The sequence below is a fragment of the Vulpes lagopus genome, chromosome 4 (assembly GCF_018345385.1).
Source record: "Vulpes lagopus strain Blue_001 chromosome 4, ASM1834538v1, whole genome shotgun sequence".
Lineage (NCBI taxonomy): Eukaryota > Metazoa > Chordata > Mammalia > Carnivora > Canidae > Vulpes > Vulpes lagopus.
The window spans coordinates 19,127,616-19,143,612 of NC_054827.1; the positions used below are offsets into that span (position 1 = coordinate 19,127,616).

Sequence of the window (15,997 nt, forward strand, 5' to 3'; positions counted from 1 at the left end):
TCTAAAATCTAAGTAACAGAAAAAAACAAAATTACCAAAAATTCATATATATATATATATATACTTGTTTTATTGTTTTTCAACTTAAGTTTTAAATTCTAACAACTTTGTTTCTTTCATTAATACAGTAAAATTCACTCTGAAAATAAAGTATCATCACACTTCAAAATAATGAAACTACAGCATGTGTGACTGACAAATATTAACTATTAAATGTAAACAGTTATGATTTCTTGGCTTCATATGGGCATATTCTAAATCGAGATGTTAAAAATTTTATAGGGCTATTTTTCACAGATTAGGAAGATATGGACATTTAGGAGAAGGTATCACTGCAAAATTTTTAGATGTGGCAAATTTTGTGAAAGAAATGGAATTTTTCATTTCAAAAAGATCTTGCACAACTGCTAATGAAAACTATCCAAGCACAGACCTCAGAGTTGGCACATAAATTATCTTATATTTAAGTACAAGGCTGCACAGCAGAAAAATGAAACCAAGAAATCTAGAGGTAAAAGAGAATTAAATTTGCCTTTTCATTTTATTCCTCCTAGGAAATTACATTTTATGTCTTCTAGGAAATTATTTTATGGGAATTACTTAACATTCTTTTCAAGTTTGCTAAAAATGTTTAGGGAATTTTCTTTCCAGCTCTAGAAAGCTCTACCTTTTTCTGTTTCACTGAAAAATTGTGAGTTACATTTTAATCTCAGTTTTCCTATTTATAAAAAGGAAGCATTGGGATGTCTGGGTGGCTCAGGGATTGAACATCTGCCTTTGGGCTCAGGGTGTGATCCTGGGGTCTGGGGATGGAGTCTCACATTAGGCTCCCTGCAAAGAGCCAGCTTCTCCCTCTGTCTCTGCCTCTCTCTGCGTGTATCCTATGAATAAATAAAATAAAAAATCTTTAAAAAATGGAGCATTAACATGGAAATAAAAATTTCAAACACATCTGTAAAACAAAATGCATAATTTACTCAGAAAAATAAGTAATGATCATTTTCAGGTAACTTCGTGGAACTTCTAAGTCATGCTGACATGAGCAAGATGAGTGCTGGGAGAAACGATAAAAGCTACATTCTTTTAATTACCTCATCTTTCCAAAAGAAATAAAAATATTGTGTTAGTGCAATTATCTTCTTTGGAATTTCCAAACTCAGACCTTTGCAACTAGTACTTAGATGTTACTTCTTAAGGTAGTGAAACAAGGGCCTTCAGGCAACAGAGTACATCATTATCCTTCCAATGAATAACAGAAAGCGAGGGTTCACTGCCAAGGCACAGTCTCATGTTACTTCAGGTCAGCAATTCGAAAATTTACTCTGTGGTAAGGTCTGATTTTCCCAGGGAGGCAAGATTAAATGCCAGATAAAGGATTCACTACTTGACAATTAGAGAAACTGATGCCTACAAGCTGATAATACCCTAAAGAGGTAACTTGAAACAATTATATCAATTATCTAAACACTGTATAATGTATTATCTTTTAGCAGCTGAGAAATAGGGCCATGAGAATGAAAAATGGAAGAGGGAAAAATGAAAACCATTTGTATTAACCAAAATTATTTTGATTACTCATCCTTATTTTTTCTTTAAAAATTGTTTGATATCAAATCACATCAATACTAATTTTTATTTTTATTTTTTTAATACTAATTTTTAAAAATAAAGAATGACTAAACATTTATCTGATTTCATGTAGGAAGCTGAGCATTTGTTATTAGGTCCTACCTGATATTGGCGACAGTACTAACATTTTTATGAAACACTGAAGGGCAAACATCTTTTAAACTTGGATTTTTATTTTGTATTTTCTGGATAAGAACCTTATGAAATTCTATTCATATCCATTTTTATTCTAGCTAAAAAAGATGTTCACAGAAGTATTATACTTGGCTTTCTCAAATGGCTTCAGGCTCATTTAAAAGCTTCTAAGAAGATAAAAGGGGTAACATTTTCTTTGCTTGTTGGGTGGTCGAAAGGTTAAATATCAAATTCCAGTGTGGGAAAATCCCAAGTACTCTAGGTGAAATGTTTTGATGCTACTAGGCAAATGTGTCCATGTGGAAATACACAGTCTGAAGACCAGCCAATAGTATTTCCCTGGCTAAGATCAAACAGAAAAAAAAGTCGTAAAATTAAAAAAAAAAAAAAGTAACTGACCACTTACTCTAAAATCTCCACTTGTATTGCTATAGTAGCTTACATTATAAGGTTCTTTACAAGTTTACAGAGTACTTTCACAAATATCATCTCAATATTGACAGGAGGATAAAGTAAGTAAAAGTTATCTAAAGAGGCAGTATGCATAGTGGTTTAGCATGTGCATCTCATCTCTTCCAGCCTTTGCTCCAGCAATACCTCCCTTACCCTGATTACCTACCACCCCACTATTTTTCTCTCTTATACTGAAAACTTCCCTTCAGCATACACATGCTGGCATTCCTCTGGTCCTAGAAGGCTTCCTGCCCTATATCCTGTCCCACTTCATTTAGCTACTCTTCCCTTCCTCCCTACCTTGTCTCCTGCATTCATTTCCTGTCTCTGAATTCCTCTACTTCAATTGGTTCTCCCCTCTACCACTCCACTAAAACTGCTTATCAAGGTCATCGATGACCTCTTTGTTGCTAAATTCAATGGTTAATTCTCAGTTTTCATCTTATAGCGTCTGACACAGTCTATAACTTTTTTTCCTTGAAATAATTTTCTCAGTCCCCAAGACATCACTTTCCTGATTTTCTTTTTACTCCTCTGGCAGTTCCTTCTTGGTACTTTTTCTGGTACTTCTTTGCTAGTCCTTAGACCTTGTCTCTTTTTAAAATCTATAATTACTTATTTGATGATCTCATCTGGCCTTTACATATTATAAATACACTGACAAATACAAAATTTATACATCTAGCTTTCTGAAATAATATAAGAATCTGTTTAACAAAACAAATAAGATGCTTATTTGTTTTTAAGAAACAAAATATGTAAACTGACCACATGTAAGTATTTACAAAAATATCAAGATAAAAATATGGAAGTTATAAAGGTTCAATGAATACTCACAGAGTTTATACAGTAGTGAAAATAAATTTACCAGGAGTACCTTTATCAATATAGATAAATTTCTTAAATATAATATTAAATAAAAGTATGACTTATAAAAGAATACTATAAAATAAGTATATATTACTCAGAAGTATACTCATTTGTAACAGAATTATGAAAACACGCAGGGGAATTATAAAAATTAAGTTTAGAACAGTGGTTATCTCTTTGGGGAAGAGAGAATTATGATAGAGGTACATATATGTTGATGGTTTATTTTTTTAAGCTGTCAGTGCATATATAGCTATGTATTATATTATTATCTATTCATTGTATTTTTGAAAGTTAGATATATATTATTTCTAAGAAAGAAATCATTCTGGTCTTATTCCTTGCCTTATGTGGAAAAATGCTAAAATTTATCAAACAAACATAAAAAAGACCACTTTGGAAAATTTAAGATAAACTACTATACAATTATACAATTCTTGGGTTAAAGAAGAAATGAAAACTGAAATTACAAAGTTTTTTAAAATAAATGATACTTAGGGACTCACAAAAAGCAGTCTGTAATTTGGTCAAAGCCATTACTGACACGTGAAAATTAATACCCTTAAATATATTTTTAAAATAAGAATTTAAAGTAAATAAATTATACAAAGTAAATAAACTCAAGAAGTCAACAAAGGAATAAGATAAATTTGAGGAAAACAGAAGAGAATAATCAATAAGATAAAAGCAGAAGTAAACAAAACAGTAAGACAGTAAATGAATTTAGTTTTAAAAAGTAGTATTTGAAAAGACCAGTAAAGCAGACAAACCCCTATCAAATCTGATTTAAAAAAGAACTTAAAATGAAATACACAACATTGAACATAAACTATAGTATATCCAGAGTTTGGAAAAGTACCCAAATATAAGAATCAGAAATCTATAATATATTGATACAGTAACATTTTAATATAATAATCAGTTAAAAAATAATCAGTTTAAAAGGCAAAAATAATACAGATAGTATGGTCACATCTGTGTTACAAAGAAAACGATATATGTGTTGTTTAAGTTTATAGGTCTGTAAATATATTTTAAAGGCCTCACATGAAAGAAAACATTTTTGACCTATAAAGTGGAACAGGATTTAATTTTTACATATCCTAGAAATCAATAAATTAAAAAAATTGGCAGAAAATATTAAAAGGCAATTTCTAGGAAACTACAAACAAAAAAATTCCCTACCTCACCAATAATCACTAGAAATGGAATATAAATCATTTTTTCACACTCAAATTGGAAATCGTTAAATTTGATAATATTTCATAAATAGGACAGGAGTCCATTACAATTGATGACAGAAGTGTATTTTGATTTAACCATTTTGAAGAACAATTCAATAGTTGCTATTAAAATCCAGTTGCTGTGGACCTAGTGATGTAACATGTGCATCTCCACAGAAACCTGAATATTCACTGCAGCACTGTTTCTAATAGTGAAAAACAGAAACAAAATTCCGATCAGTGAGATAATAGTTAAATAAATTATGGCACATTGGAGTACTACAATGGAGTAGGAGTGTACAGTATAGTAAAGGATATGGTAGATGAAGAGGTGGTACTAGCGTAAGATTCATAGGACACATAGCTGGGTGAAAAAAACAAGTTATGAAAGAATGGGTAAAAAAAAAAGATAGAAACCAAAGTCATGCTTTAAAGAAACACACACACACACATACACACACATAGACTTTAGAAATAAAGTTGTGGGGGATCCCTGGGTGGCGCAGCGGTTTGGCGCCTGCCTTTGGCTCAGGGCGTGATCCTGGAGACCCGGGATCGAATCCCATGTCGGGCTCCCGGTGCATGGAGCCTGCTTCTCCCTCTGCCTGTGTCTCTGCCTCTCTCTCTCTCTCTCTGTGACTATCATAAATAAATAAAAATTAAAAAAATTTAAAAAAAAAGAAAGAAAAAGAAATAAAGTTGTGGAATGCTGTATTCATTTTTTGTTTTTTTGTTTATTTATTTATGATAGTCACACAGAGAGAGAGAGAGAGGCAGAGACATAGGCAGAGGGAGAAGCAGGCTCCATGCACCAGGAGCCCAACGTGGGATTCCATCCCGGGTCTCCAGGATCGCGCCCTGAGCCAAAGGCAGGCGCCAAACCGCTGCGCCACCCAGGGATCCCCGCTGTATTCGTTTTTAAAAAGCAAACAGCACATGCATCATTATCATTAGCCTGGTTTCATAAAAAGGTTATTAGCCTAGTCTAGAGAAGCCTTCATCAGGGTCAGACAGACAGCAACTGAGTCTAGGACCAAATCCAGTGTTCTTCCACATTATATCACTCGGGATATTGGAATAAAAGTGTACTGGTTTTGTAATCCTTCAGGCCTATGTTCAAATGTCAACTTTACCACCTCCTAGTTAGGTAACCTTGGGAAAAATATTCTCTCTGAACTTTAGCATTTTCAACTGTAAAAAATGGGCAAATAAATAGTAACTCTACAAACTGTAAAGATGAAAACTAAATGGGAACACTTCCTTCTCCCTCGGCCAATAGCATCAGCTCATCAAGAGTGTCTCCTCTATTGATTCACAGGGTCCAGAAATAGCCTTTGGCAGCTCAGCTCCATATATAAAGTTTGAGGGATCAAATGCCTCTGTGGTGCTATAAGTTGGAAGTTCTCTAAATATGTCCATGATGATAAAACTATTCCAGAGGCCTGGCATTTCTTTGAGGGTCCCATCAGCCTCATGGTCTACCACCTTTCTCTCAGCCTTCCTAACTCAGTTCCAAACATCTAGATTATACTGCATATGGTATTCTATTTATTTCTTCAGACTGATGGCTGACCCTTCTTGACAAAATCTCTATGCACTGAGCCACTGTCTTCTAGGCCTCATTCCATGACTCCCAAGACAGTTTTTCTAGACTGCAACTGAAAGAAATGAACATAACACACCATTAAGTTTGGACTATTTTACCCTAAATGAATCACCTTGAATTTAGCCAACTATATTAGTTAGGCTGGGCTGCCATAAAAAAATACCACAGACCAGATGGCTTAAACAACAGAAATTCATTTTATCATAGTTCTAGAAGATACACGTCCAAGATAAAAGGGTCAGCATATTCAGTTTCTGGTAAGAGCTCTCTTTCTGGCTTGCAGATGGCACGGTCTTTCTATTTCCTCACATGGGCATATTAAGAAAGTGTGAGTGAGCTCCCCAATGTCGTTTCTTATAAGGACATTAATCCTATCTGATCAGGAGCTTACTTTTGTGACCTCATTTGACCTATGACTTCCTTAGTGACCTCATTCCCAAATACAGCCACTCTAGGGGTAGAACTTCAACATACAAATTTTAGGGGGACACATTCAGTCCATAACACCAACTATCGAGTGACTCATGTGCCCTTTCTTTCTATTCACATACAGAGGTCTCAAAAATGTTGGCAGGTCATCTCCCTCAAGCTGGCATTTTACCGTCTGGAAGAATTTGAATATTTGGAGATATTATTATGTACCCCCTATTTTGGATCCTTTATAAACAAACAAACAAACAAAAAAAACAAAGTAAGATAGGTCCTAGCATTTTTGGCCTACTTGTACCCCAATGGAGGGGTTTCCTGCCCACAACCAGCCTTGCCCTACTTGCATCACAGTTGCATCTCCTGCATGCCCGTTCTAAGCCAGGTTCCCTGCCTGCCAGCACTGGCCCAATGCACACAGCTTCCAGGTTGCCAGTCCTACCGTATGTTTTCCTGTTTGCCAATCTCAGCCCAGCAACTGTGGGACAAAGCTCTAGCTGTGAATCCACCTTTTCTAACAAGGCCTAAATCCCAACCTAAGGAGGCAGCTGCCCTTCCAAGTTTGTTCTCTCCTTAGGTTCTCTCCCTCAGCCCTAGAATATTCTTCTGAAATTTGATTCCTTCTCAGTAGCTAACCTCCTATAAATAGTGAAGAATTCTTCATATTGAACCTTATCTGTTCAAATTACTGGGTAGTTTTCATCTTCTGACTGGCCCTTGGCACAGAATAGCTTGAGGTGAGTGTTACTGGGTGTTTCACAGTGCTGCCCTAAGTACAAGCAGAACAGAGACACACCAGAGGCAGAGAAAGAAACCTCTACTGCCTACAGTGTCCCGTGCTGCAAATTCTAATGGCAAAAAAAGCAATGTTTGCAAGTTCCAATACCAGCATTATAAGCAGGGTATTGAAGGGCACATTTGAAGCTGAGGCAATAACTTGACACCTAGCATTGTAACCTTGCTGTTATTCATACACAGTCCCTATTTAACTGCATTTTTTAAAAAAAAGTAACATATACCAAGACCTACCTATGCGCCTGACTATTTTAAGCTCTCTGAATAATCCTGTAATATAGGGACTATTACTATTCCTACTTTACAGAGGAGGTTAATGAGACAAGTAAATTTAATTAGCATTGGCAAGGTACTTGAGTGAAAAAGCTGAGACTCAAATCTAGGTGTTCTGACTACAAAGACCACACTCTCAATCACAACACTATGTTAACTTCTGTTTCTATTGCTAAGACAAAAACAAGCTTTAAAATGTGAAGCAATTTGTTCCTTTTCTGGAGGCCACTTCCCCCACCGGTCCTGACACATCATTAGCACGGCACTGTTTCCTCTCATGCGCTTGGGTGCTGCTCTGAGCATCATCACCATTTAGACCAGAAAGCTGGTGGGCACAATGAGAAAGAAACAAAACAAGATGACAGTGGAGGAGATGCTACAAGAGGATGAGGAAGGATATGTGGTTTAAAAATTTCCCGAACATTGAGTGGAAAACACAAAGTGGAGTACCTCCTAAAGTGGAAGGGATCCTCAGATGAGGACAACACACAGGATCCAGAAGAGAACCCGGACTGCCCTGACATCATTGCTGAGTTTCTACAGTCATAGAAAACGGCATGTGGGACAGAAAAAATACAGGAAAATTGACTCTGATTCTGAAAATAAGGGAGAGAACAAATCAAAGAAGAAAGAAGAGTCAGAGGAGCCATGAGGTTTTGCCCAGGGTTTGGAGCTGGAACAGATTATTGGAGCTATGGACTCCAATGCAGAGCTTGTGTTCTTGATGAAATGGAAAAAATCTGATGAGGATGACCTGCTCCTTGCCAAGGAAGCCAATGTCAAGTGCCCACAGGGGATCAATATTTCTATGATGAAAGGCTAACATAGCATTCCTACCTCCCAGAGGATGGTGACAAAAAAAGATGGCAATAATTAACTTCTGAGTACCAGCCCCTGTCACATCTGACCATGGTTTTCAAGTGGGGGAAGGAAGGAGTTTTACTTGTCTTGACACCATAGAGGTGGCCTGAGCAGATGTCCTTTGAAGAATCAGTACAGTTTTTGCGCCTTAGAGCAAGTGCTTTAAAGCCTTTCCAGCTATGTAGTTTGCACACTCATCCCAGTGCAGGGAAGGAAGAGAAAGAAGTGCTGCAAGGGCAGCTCATTCTGTACGTGGCTAAGAAAAGGAGAAAGCCTTCCATAAAGGCAAAAACTTGCAGAATGAATGTATGAGTGTAACAAACGATACTCTAGATCTTCAAAGAGCATCTCCACAGCACAAAGCCTGCTTTTCAAAAGTATTAGCTCTGCATTTTTATAGTGCAGTGTGTATTTAGTTTCAGCAATTTTTGGTATATTATTTGGTGGTGGGACGGATGGAGTAGGAAGGAAGAGAAACAGGTAGGATCATTCTTGTTAAAATTTGGGGCCTGACTGGGAAAATGGTGAAACAATGGAAAGAACAACCTAATGATGATTTGGTTCTATGTCCAGAATATTTAATCTTTAAAAAAAAAAAAATGTCACTGGTGACCTCAGTGAGGACTGTGAGAAACTGTTTAAAAGCTGTGAATACCTGAAACTTACAAGTCAAGGTATTTCCTGCCTGTGCCTAATGCTGTTCCCAACAGAGAACTATACCAGTCAATTAGTCACCAGGTGCCATTTGTGGAATGGAAACTGGTTGAGGAGGGCAAGTTTTATTGAAGCATATACCAGCCCACCGTCCTGTCTTAGAGGTGCTAATTCTTGACATTGACAAGACTCTTTTTCAATTATAAAGCTATAAATATCAGCCTGTTCATCGAAGCAACTGGCTGAGGTATTTGGGGAGGGAAAGAGGGTGGTATAGAAGGTAGAACAGCAGGGGAAGAAAGGCCCATGCTCTTAGAATGGAAAACTTTTGAAGCCTGCTTTTTGAACTTTGAACTCTGAAACTACTGACAGCACAACTTCACACAATCACTTTGAGAGGTGAATGATTTCAAAAGCCCTGATCTCAGAAGATTAAACTTCCATACCGGGGCAGTGGTTCACTTTAAAACACAAAACAAAGCAAAATTTTTTCTAATCCTAAGAATTACCTAATACCCAAAATGCTGTCTTGAATCATGAGATCCATCAGTTCTTGACATTGTCTAGACCTGTACCTAAAAATGTATTGTAAAATCTTTTTAGGCATGTGTTAGGTTTCTATGAAAACTTTAAATATAAACTTTGTACCACATTGTCAGTTTTTGTCTTAAAACTATAGATTTAAAAAAAGGTGAGGAGAAACTCTATTAGAGGCAAATGTTCTTCAATATTGCTATTAAAAAAGACAGCACACTTAGTATTTATCTCTGAAAGGAAACTAAAAACAAATATGTCAAAATGTTAACAAGTATTAATTCTGAGTGCTGGAATAACAGTTCACCCTTGAACACAGGTTTGAATCACATAGGTCCAGTGCTATAAATGTATTTTCTCTTCCTTATGGCCTTCTTAACATTTTCTTTTCTGTAGCTTACATTGTTGTAAGAATAAAATAAGGTGTATGTATATGATAATAATATGCATATAATATATATCACATACAAAATATGTATTAACCAACTGTTTATATTAGAAGTAAGGCTTCTGGTAAACAGTAGGCTATTAATTGTTCAGATGGGGAGAATCAAAAGTTATAAAAATTTTTGACTTTACAGGGGGTTGATACCCATAGCCCTGCATTGTTCAAGGGCCAACTGCATATATTTATATACCTTTTAAACTTGGCAAAAACAACTTTAAAAAGAGAATGTAAGAAGAAAGCACTAATAAAAGGTATACAATCTTAAAAATAATTCAAATTTTCACTTGTAGAAATTATTATTGTAAAGGGTAAACAGGTTTTAAAAATCATATAATATTACTTAGTTTTGAGAGTTTATTCCCATTATGTTGACATTTTATTTTCTGAGAGAACTTAAATGTCCCTGAATTTAACAAGAATGAAAGCCAAAATGGCATCACCTGGGACAAAGTTTATAAAACTAATGTTTTAATTTACAAAACAGATTTAAAAAATATATATAATGGAATATTACTCAGCCATAACAAAGAATGAAATCTTGCTATTTACAATAACATGAATGGAACTAGAGGTATAATACTAAGTGAAATAAGTCAGAGAAAGACAGATAGCATGTGGCTTCACTCGTATATGGAATTTAAGAAACAAAACAAATAAGCAAAGGGGGGAAAAAGAGAGAGAGACAAATCAAGAAACAAACAAACAAAAAAAATCAAGAAACAGACTCTTCACTATAGAGAAAAAACTGATGATTACCAGAGGGGAGGCGGGTGAGGAGATGGGTGAAATCAGTGATGAGGATTAAGGAGTGCACTTGTACTGATGAGCACTGGGTGATGTATGGAGTTGGTGAATCACTATACATCTGAAACTAATGTAACACTACATGTTAATTAACTGGAATTAAAATAAAAACTTAAAAAAATTTAAGTTTAGAGAGGATTAAAAGATGGGAAGATCAAAAAAACAAGTTATAATCAAATAAATTGTTAGAAAAAATAGTGATTTTAAGATTAAAGAACTAGTATAGGTGAAATGGACCTCACAAATTCAAATCTATCATCCCTAAGACATTTCATAGAATGATAACCCTGAAAGGTTAAATGACTGAGTTAGTGTTACAAAGGCAGACAGTGGTAAAGTATTAAAACTGAACCTCTTTACACACCATATCTCATTTGAGATATAAACGTTTTTAAAGGCCTAATTAATATGTACTCTCTAACTTCATTCTCAAGATTTTATACTTAAGAGAATTTTATGTGGGGATTCAGTTTCATTATCTAATAAAGTGAAACATTCCCATCTAGAAAGTTCTCTAGGAAGGAAGACAAAAAAGGCTGATGCTCAAAGAAATAGATTAAGTTCTTCTCTATCTTCAAATACAGAATTATGCAGTGTTTATTTGCAGGTTCATAAATTTCTATCAGATTATAGAGTATACACCTGGAAAGTGGCTCTAGATCAGGTTCAAAGAGGTAGTGGTTGTACAGATTAGGCCAATGAATTTCTCCTACCACAAGGAAACATGTAAGGCTTGAGGTAGTAAAGCAGGTTCTCCTTCAGGTTTCATCAATGCAGTAAGATTATTTTTGCAGACTAAAATTTACTTAGATTGCCTGAGGACAATATAAAATCTACACCTTTATATATCATGTACATATTTTCAATTAAAATTCCTATTTAAACTTGAGGCATTATTAGTTCTTATGATGAGAATTAAAAAGTTATGGTTATCATGTTTGAAGTAGTTAGTGGTACAAAAATATATTAACTATATTAATGAAATCATTAACTCTTCTTTCCAGGCATACAGTTACAGTTCATTCCCCACTATCTCCAGCACTTAGATGTGGCTATATGACTCAGTTTATAAAATGTAATATGAATGGCAGTGATGTGTGTCACTTCCAGGCCAGGCCCATAAAACCTTCCCACAAGAATTCCTCTGTCCTCCACCACCCCTTTTTGGCTAGCTGGTATGTTGACATGCTAAGTAACTTTGGAAGCCACTTATTAAAGATGGCAGAGTCACTATCAGTTTAGATGACTGAATGACATCTAGAAGGAAAGCCACATGCAGGAGTCTTCCTTTCAACCCATACACAACCCTAGGATTATTATATAAACAATAAGTCAGCTTTTATCAGGTCAACTCACTGAGACCTGAAGGTCTACTTATTAGTACAAACTAGCCTAATAAAGGTTTATTTGAATCCAATTCTGCATCTTAAATGGATCCTGAATCTTGGAGATGATGTGAATGTCTTGACAAGAAGCAGAAAATGAAAACTTATAGTTAGACAATCTGGTGTTTCTTTAAAAAAAAAATGTATTCATTTATTTATTTGAGAAAGAGAGAAAGAGTGAGCACATGAGTAGGGGGTGGGGAAGAAAGAGAGAGGGAGAATTTCAAGCAGACTCCACTCTGAACACAGAGCCCAACATGGCATTTGATCTCATGATCGTGAGATCATGATCTGGGCTGAAATCAAGGTTCAGATGTTTAACCAACTGAACCACCCAGGCACCCCAACAATCTGGTATTTCTTTCTGGAGAAGAGTAAGTACATTGTAGGACTGTGATAGATCCTAAAACTTAAGAAGCTACCCAAGGATTTTATGTGACTGAGGGTGGAATGTTTACTTTTTCAATAATCTTCCTTCATCCATAAAAACTGGTCTTAAACATACTCCCTAGTTTAACACTTTTGTGGAACTAACTGATTCTGGTCACCTGTCTTTTATCAATCAATTTTATTTATTTTGTAATTCATTTTTATATTTTTGTCATTGAGATGAATGAAGATACTCTCCTCTTCTCTGCCACCAACTTCACTTAGGCACTAATATCAGCCAAATAAATTCTGAGTCACTGATGCTGTTAGAGGCAGATATGCCCTAGTTATATAACTTTGCCAATGGCAACTTGTAGGCATTCCTACTCACTTTTAAAGAGGACTCTGAACATAACTCATGGTTTTCCTCATCACCACAAATCATGTCAGAGAGAACGTCAACGTTCAATGTTGGCCCATCTGATAACTTAGCCTCAAAGTTCTCTCGCTTCCCCACTTCAAAATTCAAGGGCAAAATTCTATCACCACACTACATTATCACCTAGAACTGTTCCATTTCTTAGGCTACTGGGCACTGCTAGAAAAAAATCAAGGACTCTAAACTCCTTTCTCTAGTTTTGCAAGATGGTATCTTCATTCCTATGGAACCAGAAGTGAGGGAGAGATAAAGGTAAATTTTGTTATGAAGAAGTAATAAACTGAGCAAATTTACTTCTGATCATTTTCTCTGTGAAAATGGAGGTCATTTGCTTGAGACAGAACAGAGAGGTATGCAGCAGGTAGAGTGAAAGACAACATTTTGAAGTAGCTGTTGTAGGATTAGAAATATAAGTATTAGAGACATCTAAAAAGATTGTTAAACATATCTCCTCATTATAGGTTTCCATTTCTCAAAAGTTTATACCTAGATAGAATTTCTGAATTATTAGGCATGTGAATCTTCAACGTCAACTTATTTTCCAAAGATTTTGTACTCCTACTGAGTATGAGGATTTTTGTTGCAAAAGTTATTGTCAATTTTTTTTTAATTTTACCAATCTGATTGGTAAGAAATGATACTTTGTTATGGCTATAATTATATTTCACTATGGTTATAATTATATTTTCCTATTATTAATGATGTTGATCATCTTTTCATGTGTTTAGTCTTCTGAGTATCTTTCTCTTGAATGGCCTGTTGAGACTCCCTGTCCATTTTTTTATGATGATGTCTTTTTTAAAAAATGATTTGCAGATCATTGCTTTTTGGATACATATGCTTTGCAAATGCCATGTATTACATATGTTATAAGTATCTTCTGTCATTCCAAGACTTTTATTTTATAGATACTTTTGCTTTAATGAAGTGAAGTATAACAGTATTTTCCATTCTAGATTGTGTTTTGTTTTAAAAATCCTCCCACCACCTTATGCCAAAATTTTGTCTTCATATATATCCCTCTACGTAGCTTTAAGTTTTGTGGGTTTTTTTTAAATTCACATTTAAGATTCCAATCCACCTGTATTATTATGGCATGAGGTAGACATCTAATTTTATTTTTGTTTCCCACATAGAACACTTTACCTTCAATCAAGCCTTACTGTCTTACATATCATTGTTCAATATTTGAGGTCCACCTTGTTTTAACTCCTTTCAACATAGTAATAATTACCATTTTAGCTGTAGAATATAGTCAACGTTTAAGAATTCATTTTTTTTATCAATTTTTAAATTCACCATTGCTTCTTGAATTTCACCCTTCAATTTATGTTCCTATTTTCCTCATATCTTCTTTAGTTTTTTCAATGATGATCTGAAAGTGGTAAACTGTCCCAATCTTTCAAAAATGAATTTATTTTACCCTCCTTCCTTAATCACAATTTACCTAGGTATAGAAATCTAAGATGACAGTTATTTTTCTCTCAGCATTTTGAAGACAATATTATACTGTCTTTTGGCTCCTATCAACCACACAAGTTAAGTCTTCAAACAGGCCAACTAATATCCCTTTGTACACATCTGTCCTTCTTCCCTTTATCTTTAATCTTACAGTTTTACTGCAATCTGACTAAATACATATTTATTATTTATCCCAACCAGGACTGTTTATGCTTCCTAAATCTGGGGATTAACATCTTTGTTCTTTTTGAGAACTGTTCAACCACTCCTCTTAGAATGTTGTCTTTCTCATTCTCTCAGTCTATATGCCCTGGTAGACAAATTTTAGAGCCAGTCTATTTTTCATGTCTATCGAATTCTCCTTAATATTTTCCACTTCTTTAAAAGTGTGTTACATTCTGTGTAGTTCCTTCAAAATTATCTTCTGGATTCCTAAATGCGCTTCAGTTACGTTTTATATGCTGCCTTAACTATCGAGCCTTTAAGAACTATTTTTACATGGAAATTCTTTATTGATTCTTTTTCATACCAATTTTTCATTATCTTTAATCATTTTGCATACACTTAACTTACAGATTCAACCAAACTATCCTAATATTTAATTGTTAGGAATCCACTCAGTTTATTAACACTTTTGAAATAAAACTTCATATATTTTTGTATTTTTGGATTACGAGCTTACCGTCTTCCAGAGCTTCTCTGTAAGAATTACAAATGGTCAGTGTTCAAAGGTATTTTCCTCCGAAAAAGTTTTGTATTTCTTTCTGGCAGTGATATCAGCTCTTTCTCTGAGTAACATAAGTTCTAACTCTGAACTTATATGAGGTGGTAAGAGGCCATGTTTATACATTCTCAGATTTTTTTTTTCGACTTGGAATCCAGGCAGACATCGTCAGGTTTCCCTGTCATCACACTAGGAGAATGATTTTTTTTCTAGTCCATTTTTTTAAAGAGGGCTCTGAGTGTTTCAGTTTCAACTTCCCAAGGTCTTGTTTCTATCCCCAAACAGGCATTAAAATCCAAGTCCCTACAGTTCTATGAATAATAACTCACTGCTTACCCAAGTAAGCCACAGCTCACGCTGTTCTAGTTACTAGTTTCCTCTTTATTTCTGCCCCTGGCAATTTCCCTTAATTTCTTATGAGTACAATATGGCATTTATAAGGAAGTTTAAGATATTTTTATGACAGCTTATATAGTATGCTATATTATTAACCAGAGATCTAAATCATTTTATTAAATGGGCATTCCATAATTTATTTATGAGCATTTTAATTTAATTTAAAAGCCATTTTAAAAAAAAGACAATTTTCCTAATAAAGTATACTTCACACCTAACCAAGACTGATAAATATCTATTACTTATTCTCCAGTTTTTCCTTAGAAAGAGAACTCTGATTTTCAGCTAGGCACAATAGCACACAGAATAAAGATTACATTCATCGGTCTTTGCTGTAGTTATATAAGCTAAGTAAAAATGACATTTTAGACTAAATTCTGGCCAGTAAAATGTAAATGAAAGTGCTTGTTGAGACTTCCTGAAAGGCCAATTAAAAGGCGCTGACTTGGGCAGCCCAAGTGGCTCAGCGGTTTAGTGCCACCTTCCGCCCAGGGTGTGATCCTGAGACCTGG

The 15,997-nt window shown here is 35.0% G+C and overlaps 1 protein-coding gene and 1 pseudogene across 2 annotated transcripts in view; one reads left to right on the plus strand and one right to left on the minus strand.

Annotated features, from left to right (window-relative positions):
- MICU3 (mitochondrial calcium uptake family member 3) overlaps nucleotides 1-15,997 on the minus strand; it is a 102,717-nt gene that overhangs the window by 67,524 nt on the left and 19,196 nt on the right. The window lies entirely within an intron of this gene.
- On the plus strand, nucleotides 7,413-8,283 carry LOC121489407 (annotated as a pseudogene).